Below are 25,095 nucleotides of genomic sequence, written 5' to 3' on the forward strand. Positions count from 1 at the left end.
TCGGAACCAATGAAAATAGGCAATTTCTATGTTAAATACAATGATGGAATGATAATATCAATAAGTCACAACTCATATCACAACAGCATATTCAAGTATTTACAATAAGTCAAGTATCAATTCATATCAAACACAACATGCTAAATCTTCTCAATTACCATCTATTACCCCCTTATTCATTATCAAGTCCGTTTGAACATCCAATAATACCCAAAATCACTTTCCATTACTTCCAAACACGTAAAACACGAATACATGATCCTGCAAGCTTAAACATAGGTTTAGAAATTCACTTGCCTCAATTTCAATCTCAAACTACTTCGGAATCTGAGCTTTACCCTTACGCCGACGTTCCTAATCAAGATAATCTATAAAAAAAATATGTGATCCCAATAAGAGAGTGAGTCTAATGATACCCAAATAGATAGTTTTGAAAACCGAGTCAAAATTGACCCGAAATACCCAAAAGACCCGATTTTCCCAAATGAATAGCAAATCTAAAAATTTTACAAGAAAATGATCTTTGAAGTATTTGGAATCTAGTAGTGAAAATGTAATTGAATTTGGACTTAAAACCACTTCAAAACATTAAAATCTTGCTTTCTTGAAAACCCCAAGTTTTCCCAATTTAAAAATCTTCAATTAGAGCTAAGAAATCAAAAAATATAAATGTTTAAAGATGAATTCGTGATAAAGAAACTTACCCAAATGATTTCTCCCAAATATCCCTCAAATATTCGCCTCCCTCAAGCTTCCCAAGATCCAAAAATGGTAAAATAGGGTTTAATTCACAAAATGGGGGTTAAATACTATTTAAGGGTAATTTTCAATCAACGAATGCGGACACCTAACTCCGCGAACGCGGAGGCTAACCAAAAGACCCTCTGTGAACGCACCATAAGCTCCACAAATGCAAAGAAGAGACATTGATCCTTCCGTCAATGCGGCCAAGTCTTCGCAAATGCGAAGAAGGAATTCCATACCCTCCACTAACGCGGAGAAGAAACCTTCAGGCACCAGATGACAGCACTTCCTAAGGCATCAAAATCTAAAAATCAACCCTCGGGATTTGTTTAGAACCCCAAGCACACAAGCTCTATATGCTACCATAATAAAATTGATGTTACGGACTCAATCAAACCATCAGAATTCAAATTTGAAGCTTCTTTGACCCGGAACTCAAAAATTGTCTACTAAACCAACTTAGACCTCCAATATATCAAAACGCGCTCGGGACCTCTACAAATTCAAGACACACTTATTCTAGAACAAAAACCATCCCTCTCGAATCGAACAGAGGCATCAAAATTTCATTCCAAGTATTGGAATTTCAAAAGTTGACCAAAGTCAAACCTTGGCCAAAAATTCATCAAATTCCCAACTCAAGACCTCAAATCTTCGTTACAACTCAAAAAATGATTTTGTAAACTCTCCTAGACCAATTTCCACATTCTGAAGCTACTGGAATCAACGGAATCCCTTTTTGAGACTCGTATCTCCAGTTGACCCCAAATACCACTTTTGAACACTTAAAGCTTATAAAAACTCAAAATTTTGAAACCAACTTTTTCATAGAATCTTCTCAAAACCATCATTTGATACGAATCAGAAATGACTCAAGGCAACTAAAGAGAGGGGTAAAATGGTCATTTTATAAAAATTTCCAAGAATGACCTTCAGGGTCATTACATCATCCACCACTAAAAATAATGTTTTCCTCGAACATAAAGTAAAGAAAAGTACCTGAAGTCTGAAATAGCTGTGGATATCGAACAAACATATCGGACTCCACCTCCCAAGTAGCCTCTCCAAATGTACGGTGCTTCTACTGGACCTTCACTGAAGCTATCTCCTTGGTCCTAAACTTACAAACCTACTCATCAAGAATGGCTATGGGCTCCTCCTCAAATGTCAAATCTAGCCCAACTCCACCGAATCAAGGGACATTATATGAGACTCATCTGGGACATACTTTCGAAGCATAGAAACATGGAATATCGGATGCACAGCTGAAAAAATAGGTGGCAAGGCCAATATGTAAGCCACCTCTCCCTTTTGCCACAAAATCACATATAGGTTAATGAACCAAGGGCTAAGCTTGGCCTTCTTCCCGAACCGCATCACGCCCTTCATAGGCGACACTCAGAGCCAAACATAGTCACCCTCCATGAACTCCAAAGGTGGAAATCTCTTGTCTACATAGCTTTTCTACCTACTCTAGGCAGTCAAAAGCCTACCCTGAATCATACAAAACTGCTCTATAATATCTCTAAGCAAACTCATGTCTAGAGAATCTATCTCAGTTAAATCAAACCACCTAATAGGATATCGACACCGCCTACCATACAATTTCTCTAAAAGGGCCATCTGAATACTAGAGTGATAATTGTTGTTATAGGAGAACCCCATTAAGGGAAAAAGCTAATCCCACCTAGCACCAAAATCAATAACATAGGCCCAAAGCATATCCTTCAACACTTGAATCGTCCGCTCAGACTGTCTGTCTGTTTGTAGGTGAAAAGATGTACTCATATCAAGTCTAGTACCCAACCCATGTTGCAATGCCTGTCAAAAGTGTGAAGTAAACACTAAACCCCGATTTGAAATAATAGATACTGGGACACCATGAAGTCGAACGATTAGACTGATATACAACTGGGCTAGCTTATTTATTGTGTACTTCACCTTAACTTGAATGAAATAGGCAGACTTGGTCAATCTATCAACAACTACCCATAAAGAATCATAACCACCCACAATCAGAGGTAAACACATAACGAAGTCCATGGCAATCATTTCTTACTTTCAAGTGAGAATAGGCATCAGTTGACTTACACCCTCAAGCAGTTGGTGCTCACACTTTACCTGCTGGGAAGTCAAATACTTGGACACGAACTTTGCAATGTCTTTCTTCATCCTACACCATTAATAGTACCGGATAAGGTCATGGCATATCTTTGCCACACTCGGGTGAACAGAGTATTTGCAACAATGAGCCTCCTCTAGAATCAATCTGATCAAATCACCAACCTTGGGCACACAAATCCTACCTTCAATCCTCAAAACCCCATTTGAATTGAATTTTGCCTCCTTGACCTCTCTCTTCATCACCTTGTCTCGAATGAGACACGACTTTTCATCATCCCACTATGGCTCTTGAATCTGCTCAACTAGTAAAAATCGAGCCTCAATGAAAGCAATAAAGCCGTCACTCTTCTCAGATACCCATAATCACAAAAAACTGTTGGCTAACCTATGAACATCCCTAGCCAAGGGTCTCTTGTCAACATTAATCCTGCAAGACTCCCCATACTAGAAGCCTTCCTACTTAAAACATCGGCCACCACATTAGCCTTTCTCAAATGGTATAAGATAGTCATATCATAGTACTTCAGTAGCTCAATCCATCAGCATTGTCTTAAGTTCAGATCCCTCTAATTGAAGATGTACTGAAGACTCTGGTGAATGGTGAACACCTCATAATGCGCCCCACACAGGTAATGACACCATAGCTTCAATAGAAACACCACTGCCGCCAAATCTAAGTCATGCACAGGTTAGTTTCTCTTATAAGCCTTCAACTATCTAGACATATAGATAACTACTTTTTCCTTCTGCATCAGGACCCTACCTAAACTAACACCGAAAGCATCACAATATATGATGAAGTCCATACCCTCTTCGAGTAAGGTCAATACAGGAGCTGAAGTCAAAAAGATCTTGAGCTTTTGAAAGATCACCTCATACTCATCAAACTAATGGAAATTCACAACTTTCTGAGTCAGTCTAGTCAAAAGAGTCACAATGGTGGAGAAACCCTGCACAAAACGCCGATAATAGCCAGCCAAACCCATAAAACTCTAGATCTCGGTGGGGGAGGTAGGTCAAGTGCAGCCTCTAACTACCTTAATCTTGGTTGGATCTACCCTAATACCCTCTTTGGACATTATGTGCCCCGAAAATGCCACAGAATCAAGTCAAAACTTACATTTAAAGAACTTTGCATATAACAGAACCGATCTCAACTGACAAGCATGATCCTTCTCTGTTTTTAAATATACCAAGATATCATCAATGAACATAATCACAAAGGAGTCTAGATATGGCCGAAACACCTTATTCATCAACTTTATGAACATTGTCAAGGAATTAGTCAGCCCAAAAGACATAATAAGAAACTCATAATGGCTATAAAAAATCCAAAAAGTTATCTTAGGAATATCTGATTGCCTAATCCTCAACTGATGATACCCAGATCTCAAGTCAATTTTAGAGAACAAGGTTGCTCCCTGAAACTGATCAAATAAATCATTTATGCGAGAAAGAGGACACTTGTTCTTGACAGTCACTTTGTTCAACTGCCTGTATTCAATGCACATCCTCAGAGACCCATCATGGTGCACCCTGAGGTGATACACTAGGGAAAATAAACCCCTTACTCAACAAATTCTATAATTTGTCCTTTAATTCCTTCAACTCCATCGGGAGCCATGCGGTAAGCTGCTATAGATACAAGCTTAGTGCTTGATTCCAAGTCAATGGAAAAGTCAATATCCATATTCGGAGGAACTCCTAAAAGATCAGTAGAGAACACAATGGCAAACATCTTAACCACGGGAATAGACTCCATGGGAGTGACTCAATGCTAGTATCCAAAATAAAGGCCAAATAAGACATACACCCCCTATCAATCGATCTCTGAGTACGAAGATAAGAGATGACCTTACTAGGATAGGAACCACTAGGTACTTTCCACTCAATTCTTGGGGCACTAAGTATCGCTAAAGGCATGGTCTTAATATAGCAACGAAAAATAGCAAGATAAGGAAAAAGTCAATCCATACCCAATATCATATCAAAGTCTACCATCCTTGAAATGATCATGTCTACCCAATATCATACTCGACTAAAGAAACAAGATAGGATTGATACACTTGATCCACCACTATGGGCTCACCCACTAGTGTAGAAACATAGACAGGCATGGGCATGTGATCAAAAGTCAAATCAAATCTAAATATAAAATAGGTAGACATATAGGAGAACATTGATCCATGATCAAATAAAAGAGATGCAGATTGATGGCAAACTGGGATGATACTTATAATAACTGCATCGAAAGCCTCGACCTTGAGTCTCCACCAAAAAGAATAGCACTGAGCTCCCCTACCACCACCAGCCTACATAGTGCCTCTACCTTTACCCTGTGGTACTACAGCCTCACCAGCACCCCTATTAAGAGTGCGACCACCTCTATCTGCCTGAGCTCTACCTCAACCTTGAGCTGGAGGCACTGGTTCTCTTACTGGAGTAGAATAAGTGTGTTATAGATTGGTATGAACCTATGATGGGTAATAATGAATGAAATGGACAAGATCCCCATAACCATAGCAAGATCTGACTTTCCCAGCCTATTAGACTTTTTTGTGATCCCTGATGACCTTAACTTATGCGGTGTATGACCACCTCAGAAGCTGGCATAAAAGCATGAACCAACCCTCGATGCTGAAAGGAGCCACCTCCTTTGTAAGAACATCTACCTCCAAATGAAGTACCTAAAAAAGGATCAGAAGCACGGGCCCTCTTGAGGTCTTCAAACTCCTCTCTCTTTATTAACTCCACCTACTTAATGGTACCCATGATAGAATAGAAGGAAGCCCTCTCTCGGGCAGCTTAAAACACCGATGTACAAATAGAATAAGCCGGTCCTTATACAAATCTACGAACCCACTCTGGCTCATCAGGAAGGATGGCTATAGCATTTCTTGACAACTGGTGGAAATGGGTCTCATACTCAGCAACTATGAAGCTATCCTACCTCAAATTCTCAAACTATAACCAACTCTCCTCCCTTACACTTTAAGGGACAAAATGATCATAGAAGGCAGTAGCAAACTCCTCCCAAGTAACCTGTCATGACCCTCCTAGCCTGGCACATAAATATACCCTCCACCACTCTTGAGCTGGCCCATGCAGCTGAAATATAGCATAAAGAACCCCATGTGTCTTAGCTAACCCCACTATTACTAATAACTCCCTATATGTAGTCAAAAACTCATGTACATCCTTAGTCTTCCCATCCTGAAACTGTGGTGGGTCCATCTTCTAAAACCTTTCATATTGACCCTACTCATCGTCTGTCATTATAACTGTCGGTGTATCCTTAGTTCTCTTATGTTGCACTCTACCTTTACCAACTATAGGAAGTTCGAGCGGCTAACCTACTAGAACATGAACAATATGAGCCTAATGTTACTCTAAAGTCTGTGCTCCAACTCAAGTATGTGAACCTTGTGGCATGCCTGCGACACCCTAAATAAGACCCTCTATTACTTTGAACATCCTCAATTAAGTATCCTGAAACAATGGCATTGCGACCTCGGGAAGGACCTAGTCCCCATCAATCTCAACACATGGCTCTAGATAAGCCTTTCTAGACTGACTCGGGCAGGTGCCACTCCTCAGAATGGCCTCTACCTATGACCTGTCCACGCCCATGGCCCCTAGATCGGCCTCTACCTCTACCCCAATTTGAGGTACCGACGTCAACCTCAGGGACTGCCTTCCATCTACCAACAGCTGTAGATCAAGTCCTCTGCATCTTCCAAAATAATACGTGACACTTAGTGTTATGATAAAAAACTAGCATGATAAAAAAAATAACTTACAGAAGTTTCCTAACAGTCTTCAAATCCTCTCAAAGATAAGTACAAACATCTTCATACTGATCCTTAAGACTCTACCTAGACTTGCTTGTACACGTGAGATAATTAACTTGAGGCTCTGATACCATTTGTCATAACTCGAAATCTGAGTATGATGGCACTTATCCTTTTCCACCTGACAAGTCCGCGTAACACACTAAATGCGAAAGTAAAAGAGAAAATAATTTGGAAATAAGCAACTTAAATTACAAAAATAAAAAATCTTAATCAGTACAAAATCCTCCATGGACTGGTTGTCACATGTACAAACCTTCTAAATACACGATACTGAAATAAATACAAGTCTCAACCTTTGTATCTCAAATAGAATAAAGTAAAAGATAAAGAGGAATAAGAAAAATAGTCAGCATCAACAGCTACCTCTCGAATCACCTCACAAAGCCTCAAATGAAAGAAGTGTCATTACCCAATCCTGTAGGCTGTGACTAGTACCTGAGCTGGGTACCCATATACATACCTATCAACTGTAGTCAAATCGAACTATAAACAAAGTGATACTACTCATAAATATCCCAATAAATTAAAACTTTTTCGTGTACATATGACCTCTTTCATTCGTACCATATCCTGAAAGGGCATGCAAGCCGACAAGGCTGCGATAACACAATAACGTGTATAACATGACATACTCACAAATAACCCACATACACATGTCTACAAGCCTCTAAGAGTAATAACTGTATCATATGGTGGGACAGTGTCCCCGTCGTACCCCTGAATAAACGAATATATACATCAAGTGACCAGCATCCAGAAGTTAGGCTCTGAAATAGTGGAGCACTTCCAACATAGTTGAGTGGAATTCCTAAGCTGGCGGATCTCCAAAATGAATATCTGTACCTGCGGGCATGAAATGCATCCCCCTGAAGAAAGGGGTCAGTATGGAAAATATACTGAGTATGTAAAGCATGGGCTATAATAAGTAAAGTCATTACCAGAGCAGAATGTGCAAAAATGAGCAAAGTATCCAGAAATATCAAAATGCTTATCATAACTACAAATAAGGTATGCAGAAAAACATATGCCATATACGGCCCCATTATGGGACTCGATGAATAAATTGTGGTCGCCACCCCATCATCGGTGCCACAGCACATCATAACTCCAGAGTGCGGAATATTTCTGTAATAGGTCATATCATATCAGATGGTCATATAAGATCATATCATATCATATGTGTACATGGCACATCATAACTCTACAAATCCCATGTACAGGTCATACCTTCCCTTTTACGTCAGGGCACGGCGAATAATGCAGAGAAGTACTCACGATAACAAAACCTGACTCAGGCTCGGTGAAGGAAGCATTGAGGCATCCACGAGTGGAGTAGTGAGAAACTATATGCAATATAAAATAAAAAACATTTCCAGAGACTCGATAGCGTAACTTCGATGACAAGTCATATAAAAGAAATTGAGCGATAATCACAGTGCATGTCTTTCAGATGTCACGATGGTCTATGTCAAAATAGTCTTTCTGAAATCATTTCCATATTTCAAGATATATTATAGGGCACAATGGAATAATAAAAATAATCTATCATTCAAAATCAAGACAAAAATCATACTAAGTACCTTTTGAAAGTTACTATGGATTACATCAAAATGAAACTTCTGGAATTATATACTCGTATCAAAGCGCAATAAAATATCCTTTGGAAACCAAGAAATTGGCCATCCTAGTAGCTCTAGGAATAGGAACTTCCTTGGAGGAAACGTTAGCCTTATGTTGAAACATGCCAAGAGAAAGAATAACCTTTACATACTTATGCCAAAAACATGCCAAAAGGAGGAAACGTTAGCTTTACATACCTCTTACGGATTACTCTTAACACGTTTGCCTTATCGTTTCTTGAATCTATTTAACATAAAAGCAATACGAGCATTAACAACCCTCGACTTTCCATATTCTTAAGTTACATACGAGTATTCATAGAACTCATCTCCTCGCTCGCCTTCTCAACTAGTTCCTTAGTTAGTTAAGGAGTTAACGGAAATTGGGCAGCACCTCTCCTATAACATGCCCTATCTGAATTTCCAATTAGATCTCTAATCACTAAAGCCAACCAAAAACAACAACCTGCATATCATATACAACTAAAACATGGCAACACTACACAACATAAGCTCCAAACAACTTGCTGAAAATTACGATACCAAAATAGGGTTTCTAGTCTTTATTTTGCAAAACCTTTAATTGTACGCAATGAGGGGTCAGGTGGCAGCAAACAGAATTCCTCACACCTCTTTTAGAATACTTTTAGGCCCTGCAACATACCACCACACACCTTCAGCAGCACACCACAACCACAACACCTTGCTTCGACTATAATTTAACTATAGCGACTCCAATTTAGCTTGCTTCGAACGTTAAACATTTCTATGAAATTTTTACACTTAAATCATTATAAAAGGTGTGTAATACACCCTATAACAACACCATAAACTTCAAATTGGAAGAAAAGACCTTACCTTACCCGAAATTGGCCCAAACTCATCAAATCGTGCCTCGGAAATTCTTCAAACTTGCTGAAATCGCGCGGACTGCTTGTTATCCGTTTGGTGCTGCTCCAAGCCATGATTTTACATTATTAACTCCTTCATATAATTTTCAAACCCTTATCAAAACGTGGGATAAAAGAACCAAGCCATACCTTAACAAATGGCTTCCCAAACTTGCTAAAAATTAACTTTGAAAACTCCTTAACATGCTGAAAGTTGTGGACTATTTGTGTCCCTTCTTTACTACCCCAAATAGTAATTTTACTATATTAAACACCATCATGTAGCCATAGGATACCTTAAATAATTAATTTACAGAACAAAATCAGAGGGCTTACCTTAAATTGGAGCAACCCGTGGCTGCCTCTCTCTTATTCTCATGTTTTTGCTCTCTATTTTTGGCTAAGTCCAAAGCTGAAAATGACTCCTTAGTCATCCATACATATATATATATATGCATCCTTAGGAGGTGCCATATGGTATCTCCCTAGGGGTGACATGTGGAAGCCCCCTAGGGCGCCACCTCAATCATGCCTCTAATCATTGGCTGCCACATAGAAGCATGGGGTCCACCCAAGCTACTGCATCACCTACTTGACCCTAAGTAGGTGAATCATTTGTTTGTCCAAGTAGATGCATCACCTACTTGCTTCGAGTAGGCGCGTCGTTTCCTTATTTCTCTTTCGTGAGCTCATAATCTCATCTTACTTCAAGAGTCTATGTATTCCTTGCTACTTAAGATCGACGTGTACTCAAGTAGCTTAGTATGTAAAATGACCCAAGTAATAGATTTCACAAGTAAGTCGAGTCCTACGACTCACTACTTAACCTCCAACTTCTTTTGGATTCTTATAACCTTATTTCCAATCTTCTCTCTTATGGAGTATCTCCTTCTCCTTTCCTTAGGATTATTTGATAGCATTATAGATTACCCGACTCATGTGATGACTTTTAAGAAACTTAAGACCTTCCCAGAAACTTAAGAAGCTTAAGAAGTATCCCAAGGTACCAAAGTACAGGGTGTAACAAGAAGAGAGAACTAGGTTACTATCTGGGCTCAGAACCTACACAAGTGTAGATAGAAAGAGTGAGTACCACTGACACAGTACTCAGTAAGTGAACGACTAAGACTAAGCTAAGCTAATAAGACATGCATACTCCTGCCATACCATCCAACCCCAAGACTAGCTCTTGCACAAAAATCAGTCCAGTCTAACATTTCTAACCGCACAGTACAAGTATACATATAAGATTCCACAATAGTGCAACTTAAGTATCAATAGGATTTCATCAATCAATAATACAGATTAGGGGGATATCAGGAGTAAAATAGTCCAAAATGGCTAAAGATGTATGATATAATGTAATGTAATGCAATGTAACATATATTTATGCATGTCTATCCTAAATAATACACATCCTTTAACTAGCAGGCCGGAATCCATAGGGGCCACACATGGACCATGTATCTACTGGAACCATTTTCCTTCGGCATAAATTATCTCTTGCCAGAGCCATTTTCCTTCGGCATTAGCGGAACCATTTCCCTTCAGCATAAATTATTTCTCGCCAGAACTATTTTTCTTCGGTATTATAACATCTCGTATTTTCCATATGCAAGTCCTATTTATATAGAACTTGACATAGTCTATCATATAGTTGAGGGACCAAGTTTCTTATGGGAGTAGTGATGGTTTAAAGTAAATAGAAGGTGTTGTAATGCCTCACATGTTTCAGCACATCTACTGCTAAACTAACCTTGACAAAAGTATTTAAACTCAACATAGTAAGGTGGTATTTGAGCCTTAAGTTTAAAAAGAAGTGTTACATAAAGCAAACAGAATTAAGATATAGAAAATGGAATAAAATGATGAGCTGCTTTCTCTCCTTAAGTAAGCTACTAGGTGCATCATCTACTTAAGCTATATGGATCTAGTAAAAGGGGCCAAGGCTAATAAATCAGATATAGGCCTATGTTAATGGACTTATTTGAGGCCCAAACTAGGTAAAAGAAAAAAAATGAGAAAAGGAGCCCAACATCCAAATATGCCAAGGCCCAATGTAGTTAAGCCCAATTAAGGATAAATCAAGTAGGTGCATCATCTACTTGACCAATTAGTGGCAGTAAATGGAGCTAAAAAAAGAGGTTCTAGAGATTTTCTAAAAGGTTCAAGAAGGCTCAATCTAAGACTAATATAAGCTGGTCTTTTCACTCATTTTAGCACACAAAATTTAAGTTTTTAATCCATCTTTCTCCATTTATCTCAAGGCTTAGAACAGAAGTCCTAAAATTCCTCCTAGGGTTCTTGAAGAAACCCTCATCTTTGCAGGTCAAGGTAAATAAAATACTTATGCATTTAGCCTAATTCTCTCATGTAAGACTAGGAAAATATGTTATTTATGCTAAAGTATAAGTATAGAGAAGAATGTTTCTAGAAGCTAACTGGTCACTTCTTGGTTATTAAGAGACTTCATTTTTCTTCTTTCGTTTAAGTGTGAAGGAAGGTTGAAGTTCTTCAAGTAAAAGTTTAGAGGATAAATTTCCAAATGCAAAGATAAGGCTACTTCCCAATTTTTTCTCTCCTTAAATACAAGTTTGGGAGGAGAATTTTGTATGTATTTGTCAAGGTCTCATGGATGGTTAGTGCCTTCTTTATGTGTGTTGTTATTGGGAGCAGCTTGGGTTATATTGGCAAAGGGTGTGTGAAGTTGTGTTGATATATAGCAGGGTGTGGTGATTCACCACTTGTGAAAGGGTTATATGGACCTACTGTCCGCTAAGTATTTAGCTACTGTTTGGTTAGACAAACAATGTGATTAGCTATCAATATTAGTTTCAGCATGAATTATATTGTAGATTAATGCCTAAAAAGGGAAGATGAAACATGATAGTTGTATTGATCAGAAAACAAGGTATGTAAGGCTATTCAATTCCATACTTTTTGGCATGAACCTAATACTTGCGATTACTATCAACAAAGTGAGTTCCAAACTTTTATTCCTAGTAAACGCTACATAGTGGCAATGTACGATCGTCAACGTAGCTAATGATGTCTTTCCCTCTCCTTAGAGTGTTGAACTACTTCAATGTGTGTTTATTAGTAGAATCTGCCTTTCTACTCTTCCAAGTAGTAGTATGAAAAAGGCAGTCTCAACAACAAGGTTTTATGATTTCTCCTCTTGACAGATGAGGTCAATTGTGTCATTTAAACTCCTAAGTTATTACATTGATGTTACTTTTGTTCCTTATGTCATTGTACTACCGTAAGTGATTTTTATCATATTTTATACTATTGATCCATAATTCCAAAGGTTAAAAATGATCATGACCACCAAAATAACAATCTTAAAGATTAAAGAACAAGGTGGAGCAATCTGTACAGTATAGGTGGCAGCCTTAGGGAAAAATCCTAGCATGGGTCAATCCTAATTTGTGAATAAGGGTGGCAGCCTAGGGGCGAAAGCCTAGCATGGGTCAATCCCAATTATATATTTATGAGGACCGCATTTTATGGGTCTAAATGGCTAGCATAGGTCATCCTCTCTTACCACTGATCAGTTGGTCATTTGTATCATATGTCTTATAAAGATTATATAGCACAGAAGAATAAAGAAAAGAATATAATGTACATGATTCCACAAGAGTAAACAAATGTGGTCTTTTATTCTGATTTATACATTGATGTATTGATACTTGATTTATTTGAGTTCTTGTTTTACATATGCTACTGCCTTATATATTCAGTACATTCTATCATACTGACGTCCCTCATGAGGGATAGTGTGTTTCATGCCACAGGTACAAGTACTCCGCTAGCAGACCTCCTCAATAGGAGTAACTGACATATCTAATTTTTGTGAGCTTCAAGTTGATTTGGGGCTGTACCAAATCTTTGGTAGATGAATTTTGGTATTGTATATTAGTTATTACAGTGGAGCCTATCCTGACCTAGACTAAGTTTGTCTATCTTATAGAGGCTTTGTATATAGTAAAGTTATATCTGGTACCTTGACAGTTCTGTCCTCAAATGGCCGAATCATATACATAAGTTATGTCCCTAGGTATGTTGGCCTTTACTACTGTATCTTATATATATGTTTCAAGCTTCATGATTTTCATAGTTATTTGCATGGTAAGTATAGGTTGTGAGATAGTTCTCCCGAGTCATGAAGGTATCAGGTGTCTATCCGTCTTAATGAGATTTGAGGCATGAAAAAGGTGGTATCAGAGTAGGTCATCCTAGAAAGTCTACAAAGTTGTGTCTATGTAGAGTCTTGCTTATAGATGTGTTGTGCACCACATCTATTAACAAGAGGGTACGGGACATTTAGGATTTATTTCTTTTCTTCCATTTCTTAGATCGTGCGATAGAGTCAATATTGTAGGTGGATTATATCTAACCTCTAAATTATTTTATTATAGTGAAGATGTCGGTTACTAGAAGAAGTAAAGATAGAGGTAAGCAAATAGATGTGGTTGCCGAAGAAGGGAGCAACCAATCATCACCTATACGAGCTAATCAAAGTGAGGCTCAAGATGTATCCTTATCACAAACTTCCCCGACCCCTCCACCTACAGAATATTTAAGGAGGGAATAGCACCTCGAGAACCCCCTATTGATGCTACTGAGCAAGATTTAAAGAAAGCAGTCTAATTATTGACTCGTATAGTTTCTAGCAAAGGATAAAGTCAAGATGGTCCAGTTGCAGGTACTAGTGGTGCAGATAGGGCAGCTAGCACATGGATACGTGATTTTCTTAGTTTGGACCCCCCTACTATTCACCGGGTCAGATCCTAAGGAATATCCACAAGACTTTATTAATTAAATCCAATGGATTTTGGACATTATGCATGTAAGTGGTAGAGAAGCAATTGAGCTAGTAACATATAGATTAAAGGGTATTGCTATGTTGTGGTACAAAGCGTGGAAGCAATCTAGGGGTATAGATTCACCTTTAGCTAATTGGGAAGAGTTCAAAAAGGTATTTCTATATAATTATCTGCCATTGGAGATCTGATAGGCCCATGCTGATCAGTTCTTAAATCTCCACCAAGGGAATATGAGGGTGAGAGAGTACATACAGTCTACAATTTAGTTCCTTTTCCATGTATGCTCCAGAGTCTCCAATTTAGTTCCTTGTCTATGTATACTCCAAATTTAGTAGCTACTATGGAGGATAGAGTTCAACGATACGTGGACAAATTAGATTCATATCTAGTTAGAGATTGTACCATTGCTTTATTGAATAGAAATATGGATATAGTAAGGATACAAGTTTTTGCACAAAAGCTGGAGGATCAAAGGCAAAGAAAGAGGACACAAGAGTCAAAAAGAGGGTAGTACCATCCTAAGGTGTTTATACCTTGATTTTCTAATAGACCACCTAGGCCGTCATTTTCCTACTCTTCAGCTAGTGACCAACCTTGATTTCAAGGGTCTAGGGGCAATTAGTTTAGGCAAAAAGGTGAAAGCCAAGGTTCAAGAATAGCGGGGCACCAAGAGTAGGGAACTACAAGCCAACCTAGACCTCATCAAAATCCTTGTAAATAATATGGAAGAAATCATCTAGGTGTATGTCAATTTAGTACAGATGCTTATTTTTTGTGTGGTGCACCAGACATATGATGAGAAATTGCCCACAAAGGGGCATGGGTGGTATGGCATAACCTTCTAGATTGTTTGATGCATTATCATCATGATCAGCGCCTTCTTTAGGTAGGGGTCTACAGAGGTCTACAGGTCATGGTAGAGGTATTAGAGGAACCTCTAGCTCTAGTGGAGTTCAGAATCGTACATATGCCTTCGGGGATCAATAAAATTTGGAGGCTTCACCGGATGTGATTACAGGTACATTATCCATCTTTTCACATATTATTTATGCATTAATTGATTCAGGGTCTACACTATCATATGTCACTCCATTGATTGCTGGAAAGTTTAAAACAACACAAATATTATTGGTTAATCCATTTGAAGTGTCTACGCCGGTTGGCAAGTCTATTATAGCTAGAAGAGTTTATCGTAATTGCACAGTTACTATTTGTGATCAGGATACATTGGTTGAACTTGTTGAGTTAGAAGTGGTAGATTTTGATGTTATAATAGGTATGGATTGGTTGGCTTATTTTTATGCCACAGTCAATTGCCAGACCAAACTAGCGCATTTCCATTTTCCAAAAAAGGCAGTCCTTTAATGGAAAGGTTCATTGGAGAACTAAGAGGTAAGTTTATTTCTTATATTAAGGAAAGGAAGATGATGTCGAAAGGATACATATGTCATTTAGTGAGAGTGAAAAATAGAGATGCAAAGCCAGTAACTCTTCAATCTATTCTAGTGGTAAATGAATTTCCTGATGTATTTCCTGAAGATCTTCCAGGTTTGCCTCATAAATAAGAAGTAGAGTTTGGTATTGATGTGATTCTAGATACTCAACCAGTCGCCATCCCTCCATATAGAATGCCCCCTACAAAATTATGGGAGTTGAAGGAGCAATTAAAAAACTTGCTAAAAAGGGGATTCATAAGGCCTAGTATATCCCCTTGGGGAGCACTAGTTTTATTTATAAGCAAGAAAGATGGCTCATTGAGAATGTGTATTGACTACCAGTTGTTGAATAAGGTAACGATTAAGAACAAATATCCCTTTCCAAGAATTGATGATTTGTTTGATCAATTACAAGGTGCTAAAGGTTTTTCAAAGATAAACTTGAGATCAGATTATCACCAAGTGAGGATCAAAGAAAAGGATATACCTAAGAAAGCTTTCCGTACACGGTATGGTTATTTTAAGTTTTTAGTCATATCTTTTGGGTTAACGAATACACCAGCAACTTTTATGGATTTGATAAATAGGGTGTTCAAGACATTTTTAGATGTATTCATTCTAGTATTCATAGATGATATTTTAGTGTATTCAAGATCGGAAGAGAACCATGCTAATCACTTGAGGAAGGTGTTACAAATTCTTTGGGATCATAAGTTATATGCAAAGTTCTCTAAATATGAGTTTTGGTTAAAATCTGTGGCATTCTTGAGTCATATTGTATCTGATGAAAGGATAAGGGTTGATACCCAAAATATAGAAATTGAGAAGAACTTGCCAAGACCTACAACACCTATGGAGGTTCGTAGTTTCTTTGGGTTGGTTGGTTATTATAGATGATTTGTTAAAGGATTTTCTTGTAGCTCTGTACCCTTAACAAAGCTAACATACAAGGCAGCCAAGTTCCAATGGAATGATGCATGTGAAAGAAGCTTCCAAGAGTTGAAGGAAAAATTGAATTCTAAACATGTATTGGTACTTCCCGAAGGCACAAAAGGTTATGCAATGTATTTTGATGCTTCAGGAGTGGTCTTACGATCTGTATTGATGTAGCAAGGTAAAGTAATAGCTTATGCCTCAAGACAGTTGCAACCACATGAGAAACATTACCCAACCCATGATTCAGAGCTAGTAGTTGTATTTTCTTTGAATATATGGTGCCACTACTTTTATGAAGTTCATGTTGATATATATACTGATCACAAAAGTTTGCAATATATCTTTAAATAAAAGAACCTGAATCTAAGGTTGCAAAGATGGATTGAGCTATTAAAAGATTATGATATTGATATTTTGTATCATCCTGGGAAAGAAAATATGGTAGCTGATGCTTTAAGTCATGAGATGATGATAAGCACTTATGAGTAGTCCACAGGAAGACAATAGATAACTAATGATCTACACCAACTAGCTAGCTTAGGAGTTTACCTTCTTGAATCTCCAGACGAAGGAGTTATTATGCGAAGTATGGCATAATCCTCATTTATAGTGGAGGTGAAAGATAAGTAGTACAGAGATCATATCTTATTACAGCTTGAGAAGAATGTACAACAAGGTATGATAAAGGCATTTGAGCTTATAGAAGAGGGAGTACTTCGATGCCAAAAATAGATTGTGTGTACCTAATGTAAATGGACTAAGAAGGATATTTATGATGGAAGTACATCATTCCAGATATTTTATCCATACAGGATCAACCAAAAGGTATCATGACTTGAAACAAGTGTATTGGTGGGGTAACATGAAGAAGAACATTGCAGAATTTATGGCTCAATGTCTAAATTGTCAACAAGTTAAACTAGAGAACCAAATGCTTGGAGGTTATATGCAATGTATAGAACTTCCAATTTGGAAGTGGAATTTGACCAACATGGACTTTGTTACCGGTTTACCTCACTCATTTTGGAAGCTTGATTCCATATGGGTTATTGTTGATAGACTCACCAAATTAGCGCACTTCTTACCAGTCAAGACTACTTATACAGTTGAAGAGTCTCACTACTAGCTTTTACTCTTAAGCAAGCAGTGGCGGTTAAGAATGAATGTTATACTAAACTATCCACCATTTCATTGACAGAACACTTCAAGGTTATGTATTAAAGAGATAGTATGGTTACATGGTGTGTCAATATCTATTATATCTGATAGGGGAGATTAATTCACCGCAAATTTTTGGAAATAATTTCAAAAGAGTTTGAGAACGCAAGTGAATTTAAGTACAGCCTTTCATCCTCAAATAGATGGTCAGGCAGAACGTATAACCCAAACACTTGAGGATATGTTGTGATCTTGTATATTAGACTTCAAAGGTAGATAGGATGATCATTTTCCACTGATTGAGTTTGCTTACAATAATAAATACTATTCAAGTATCAAAATGCATCTTATGAAGCTTTATATGGAAAAAAGTGTAGATCACCAATCATCTGGTTTGAAGTAGGTGAAACTACCTTATTCAGGCCAGATCTTGTTCATCAAGCTATGGAAAAATTTAAGGTATACAACAACAATTAGCAATAGCTCAAAGTCGACATAAATCATATGTGGATGGTAGAAGGAGAGGGCTAGAGTTTTCTATAGGAGATTGGGTGTTTTTGAAGGTGTCTCCAATGAAAGAGGTAATGAGATTTGGGAAAAAGGAAAAGTTGATTCCACGCTATGTAGAACCATATAAGATTACTCGAAGATTTGGCCAAGTTGAATATGAGTTAGAGCTACCAGAAGAGCTTTCAACAGTTCATCCTATGTTTCACGTCTCAATGCTTCGAAAGTGCATAGGTGACCCCTCTAGTATCACTCTTACTGAAAATATATAATCTACGGGAGATATCACTTCTGAAGAAGCACCCATTGTCATTCTGGATCGACAACTTATGAAGTTAAGAAATAAAGAAGTAGCTTCTATAAAAGTACTATAGAGAAACTAGCAAGTAGAAGAGGTTACATGGGAAGCAGGAGAAGGAATGAAGTCCAAGTATACTCATTTATTTCAATCCAAAGAGAAATTTCAAAGTGGTGATTTGAATCATTTATAAGTAAGTATAAGTCTATATGATTTATGTGGCTAATAGTAGTATTTAACTTAGGCTTGAACTTGTTTGGGCTGGCTAATTATGCTAACATTCTAGGATAAATGTTCCTAAGGGGAGAGGGATGTAACACCATGTATTTTCCATATGATAGTCCTATTCATATGGCACATGACATACACTGGTCAAATAGATGAGGGACCAAGTTTCGTATAAGAGAAGTGATGGTTTAAAATAGATGAAAGGTGTTGTAATGCCTTATATGTTTCAGCATGTATACAGCTAAGCTAACCTTGACGGAAGTATTTAAACTCAACTTAGTAAGAAGGTATTTGAGCCTTAAGTTTAAATGGAAGTGTTAAATAAAGCAAACGGGATTAAGATGTAGAAAATGGAATAAAATAATAAGTTGCTTGCTCGTCATAACTAAGATACTAGGTGCATCATCTATTTGAGCTATATGGATCTAATAAAAGGGGCCAAGGCTAATAGATCAGATTTAGACCTATGTTACTGGACTTATTTGAGGCCCAAATTAAGTAAAAGAAAAGAAAATGAGAAAAGGAGTCAAACATCCAAATCTGCCAAGGCCTAATGTAGTTAAGCCCAATTAAGGATAAAGAAATAGGTGCATCACCTACTTTGATTTGAGCAGCTTGATATCAACAAGTAGCAGTATCACCTACAAGACCAATTAGTGGCCGAAAAAGGAGCTAAAAAGGAGGTTCTAGAGATTTTTTAAAAGGTTCAAAAAGGCTCAATATAAGACCAACATAAGCTGGTCCTTTTACTCATTTTAGCACACAAAATTTAAGTTTTTACTCCAGCTTTCTCCATTTCTCTCAAGGCTTAGAATAGCAGCCCTAAAATTCATCGTAGGGTTCCTGAAGAAACCCTCATCTTTGTAGGCCAAGGTAAATGAAAATATTGATGGCTTTAACCTAATTCTCTCATCAAAGACTAGGAAAATATGTTATCCATGCTAAAGTATAGGGCAGAATGTTTCCACAAGCTAACTGCTCACTTCTTGGTTATTAAGAGACTTTTTTTTTCTTCTTTGGTTTAAGTGTGAAGGAAGTTTGAAGTTCTTGAAGTGCAAGTTTAGAGGATAAATTTCCAAAAGCAAAGGTAAGGCTACTGCCCAATTTTTCTGCTCCTTAAATACAAATTTGGGAGGAGAATTTGGTATGTATTTGTCAAGGTCTCATGGATGGTTAGTGGCTTCTTTATGTGTGTTATTATTGAGGGAAGCTTGGGTAATATTGGCAAAGGGTTTATGAAGTTGTCTTGATTTATAGAAGGAGGGTGTGGTAATTCACCACTTGTGTAAGGGTTGTATAGACCTACTGTCCGCTAAGTGTTTAGCGACTGTTTGGTGAGGACAATAATATGATTAGCTACTAATATTAGTCTCATCGTGACTTATATTATAGATTAATGCCTAAAAGGGGAAGCTAAAACGTGATAGTTGTATTGATCAGAAAACAAGGTATGTAAGGCTATTCGACTCCATACTTTTTGGCATGAATCTAATACTTGCGATTACTATCAACAAAGTGAGTTCCTAACTGTTATTTCTAGTAAAGGTTATATAGTGGCAACGTACGATCTTTAACGTAGCTAATGACATCTTCCCCTCTCCTTAGCATGTCGAATTACTTCAATCTGTGTTTATTATTAGAATTTGCCTTTCTACTCTTCCAAGTACTAGTATGAAAAATGTAGTCTCAATAGCAACCTTTTGTGATTTGACCTCTTGACAGATGAGGTCAATTGTGTCATTTAAACTCTTAAGTTATTACGTTGATTTACTTTTATTACTTATGTCATTGTACTTCCTTAAGTGATTATTCTCATGTCTTAACTATTGGTCCATAGTTCCAAAGTGTAAAAATGATCATGACCACCAAAATAACAATCTTAAAAATTAAAGAACAAGGTGGAGAAATCTATATAATATGGGTGGAAGCCCAGGTCAAAACCCTAGCATGGGTCGAGCACAATTTGTCAATAAGGGTGGCAGCCTAGGGGCGAAAGCCTAGCATGGGCCAATCTCAATTATATATTTATGAGGATCGCATCCCAGGGGTCTAAATGCCTAGCATGGGTGATCTTGGTCATTTGTATTACATGCCTTACAAATATTATAAAGCACAGAAGAATAAAACAAAGAATATAACGTATATGATTCCACAAGAGTAAACCAATAGTGGTCTTTTATTCTGATTTATATATTAAGGTATTAATACTTGATTTATTTGAGTTCTTGTTTTACATATGCTACTTTCTTACATATTCAGTACATTCTTTTGTACTGGCGTCCCTCACGGAGGATGATGTGTTTCATACCACAGGTACAGGTACTCCAACTAGTAGACCTCCTCCATAGGAGCACACAACACAACTAATTTTGGTGAGCTTCAAGTTGATTCAGGGCTGTACCAAATTTTTGGTAGATGCATTTTGGTATTGTATATTAGTTATTATGGTGGGGCCTCTCCCGAGTTAGACTAAGTTTGTCTATCTTATAGAGAGTTTGTAGATTCATGTATATAGTGAAGTTATATTTGGTTCCTTGACAATTGTGGCCTCAAAGGTCAAATCATGTACATAAGTTAAGTCCCTAGGTATGTTGGCCTTTACTACTGTATCTTATAAATAGGTGTCAAGCTTCATAATTTTCATAGTTATTCGCATGGTAAGTACAAGTTGTAAGTTGGTTCTCCCGAGTCGTGAAGGCATCGAGTGTCTTTCCTTGTTAATGGGATTTGAGGTACGACAGGAATAATTCTCGAATCAAATTCCATATCAAAGTATCGAAACCAATGCAAATAGGCAATGTCCATGTAAAATACAATGATGGAATGATAAAATCAATAAGTCATAACTCATATCACAACATCATATTCAAGTATTCACAATAAGTCAAGTATCAATTCATAGCGAGCACAACATCCAAAATCATCTCATTTGCCATCTATTACCCCCTTATTCATTATCAATCTGTTTAAACATAAAATAATCTCTAAAATCACTTTCCATTACTTCCAAACATATAAAACACGAATACATGATCCTACAAACTTAAACATAGGTTTAGAAATTCACTTGCCTCGATTTCAATATCAAACAACTCCAAAATCTGAGCTTAACCCTTACGCCAATGTTCCGAATCAAGATAATCTATTCAAATATGCAATCTCAATAAGAATATGAGTCTAACGATATCCAAATCGATATTTTTGAAAATCGGGCTGAAACTGACCTAAAATACCCGAAAGACCCAATTTTGAAAATAAATAGCAAATCTAGAAATATTTACATGAAAATGATCTTTGAAGTATTTGGAATGTAGTAGTGAAAACGGAATTGAATTTGGACTTAAAACCACTTCAAAAATCATCAAAACATTAAAATTTTGCTTTCTTGAAAATTTAAAAATCCTCAATTAGAGCTAAGAAATCAGAAATTATCAATGTTTTTTTATTATTATTTTAACGAACCTTGGGGGCTCAAGGGATGAGCAACACCCCTAGATCTTAATATAAATAAAATAAATAATCAAAATACAAGGAGGGGAATATAAAACCTTACCTTTGATCCTTGGTGGTTCATTAGTGAACTAACCTACTAAAGTCGGTCGACTCATCCCCAATACTATCAAATATTAAACCTAGATACTGAGCACCTAAAAGAGAGGACTCCTCTCAATAGAAAATATCTAGGAAAGCGTAAACAAGGGAGACTCTCCCCTTACAAAGTAAGAAAGGAAAATAAACACTAATTCTATTCAAGAAGCTATAAACTACCTACAGCATATAGCCAGATTGAAAAGGTTAAGATAATAAAAAAAACTGTATAGAGGGAATCTATACAATAGTACTAAAACAAGGAAACCTCAAGGAGGTTGTTTAACTCTTTTTTGCTTTCTTCTTCTCAGATTTTCCATCTCTACCTTCTCTAGTATGTTTTATCCTTTGGCTTCAACTGGTAATTGGTCATAAAGGTAATAATGATGTGTTATATCTGATTTGGGTCTCCACTTGGATAAATAATCTACAGTATTGTTTGCTTTTCTGTAAATATGTTTGCACTGGAAATAAGTAAGATGATTGGTAAGTTCTTGGAGCTCTCTGATGAATTTTTGAGCCTGCTCTTAGCCATTTTGTGAGAAATTCTGAGTCCACTTCTAAGATGATCCTCATGTAGCCATGTTGAATGCACCATTGAACTTTATAAATAGCTGCTTGGAGTTTTACCTGATTGTTAGTGCGTATACCCAAAGGTATAGTGAATGCAAAAATTAGAGTTCCCTGGTGATCTCTTAAAATTCCCCCTCCTCCAATTTTGCCAAGATTAGTTAAGGCACTCCCATCTATATTAAGTTTAAAGATACTATTGGGAGGTTTTGTCTAGGTGACTGCAATAATTCTCAGCTCCTGACTTCATCCTTCTACCATACTCATTAAATCTTTCCATTTGCTAGGCCATTTCAAATATGGGAACACAATAAATAGAAGGTGAGTTGTGTCCTCAAAAATAGAAAACACAACTCTAGAGACACTGGAATTCTTTCATCCATACCTTACTGAGCATCTATTTTTTCATAGGTTCCAAAAGATGAATACAAGAGTATACTGGATCAGTAATTTGTGCACTTCATTTATGTGATGTAAGTTCCACCACTTCTTCAAAATAGTCCTAAGCTGTGAATGACTTTGAGAAAACCCTAAAAAATTTCCAAAGTAGTTCCAAATATGGCTGGAAAAATATCCGATGATAAAGATATGGTCAACGTCATCCCAACCAGGCTTGAAACAACAAAAGCTCCTCGCTGGAGACACACCAAAGGTGTTGAGTTTATCATTAGTAGGTAACTTTCCTCTTAGAGTTCTCCAGAGAAAAAAGGAAACTTTGAAAGGGATGTTTTTATGCTAGTTGTAAGAGTTGATCATGGTCTTCATACCCTTCTTTCTAATGACCTCCAATGCAAAAGAACAAGTGAATGCACCATTAGTAGTTGGCTTCCAAATAGCTTCATCATGAACACCCTTGTGGTAGAAACTTAGTATCTTAGGAACCAAAAGATGAGGGACTTGTTGCCTTATCATAGTTTCATTCCATTCACCATTCACATGGAACTGATCCACTCTGGTGTTGTTGAGACTAGAGATAGTGTGGCAGTGATTAGCCAAAGCTCCATCCCCTAGACAATCATCCCACCAAAATAAATTATTGCCTGCATTAAGTTTCCATCTGATGTGAGGTTCTACCATATGCTTGTTTCTCATCATATATTTCCAAACCAAGGATTGGTAAGTATCCTACTTTTTAGACACAGATTTAGCCCTTTGAAAATATTTGGCCCTCAAAAATTGACTCTATAAAGAATTTTTTGTTCTAAAGTTCCACCACTGCTTATACTAGAGAGCAATGCAAGTATCAGTTAATTGCCTCACCCCTATGCCCCCTTCTTCATAAGGGAAACTCAGTGCCTCCCAAGATGCCCAGTGATGTATTTTCTTTTCTTTGTCCCACCCTCAAAAGAAGTCAGCAATCACACTCTTTATGTATTTGATGGTACTTTTAGGAGGAGAGATTGCAGAAAGGATGTGAATGGGAATAGAATGTAGGAAATGCTTTACCAAGGTAATCTTACCTCCAAAGCTAAGTATCCTTGACTTCCATCCACTTATTTTCTTCAGCACTTTGTCTAGGAACTCATAATAGTAGATTATCCTTTGTCTTCTAATATATAGAGTACATCCTAGATAAGTAATAGGATTGTCTTTTTGAGTGAAACCAGTTTCTTCTTTGATTATATAAATTAACTCACTACTGGTTTTAGAGGGAACCATGAAGTAGCTTTTGTCCTTGTTAATAAGCTGGTTTGAAACTCCTTCATAAGTGGTCAAAGTATCCATGATCAGCTAAATAGAATTTCTCTTCCCAAAGGTAAATAAGATCACATCATTTGTAAAACTGAGATGTTTAATTTGATGTCCTCTACTCTCCATATTGAACCCTTGATAAGTATGATTTAAGTGCATAAGATTTAATATTCTGCAACACCTCAGCTCCAAGGATGAACAATGCAAGGGATAGTGGATCCCCTTGCTTGAGTCCCCTAGTGAAATGAAAGAACCCATGTCTAGTGCCATTGATAATTATAGAGTACCAATTGTTACTCATGATCCTCCAAACCATGTCAATATGACCAAGACACTCATTCATAGGCCTTAGCCATATCCAGTTTGATTACCACATTGTCACCAACTTTAGGCTTCTTAATGCCATGAGTGATCTCCTGTGCTAACATGATATTTTCAGATATACTCCTTTCCTTCACAAAACCAGACTGATTAGAGGAGATGAGATCAGGTAAAATGGGAGCCAATATGAGACAAATAAGATTGAAGATGATTTTGTTGGTGAAGTTACTGAGACTGATAGGCTTGAATTCTGACAACTTGTTGGGATGTTCAACTTTGGGTAACATGACTAGACATGCAT

Source organism: Solanum dulcamara, chromosome 5, assembly GCF_947179165.1.
Source record: "Solanum dulcamara chromosome 5, daSolDulc1.2, whole genome shotgun sequence".
NCBI classification, from domain to species: Eukaryota; Viridiplantae; Streptophyta; class Magnoliopsida; order Solanales; family Solanaceae; genus Solanum; species Solanum dulcamara.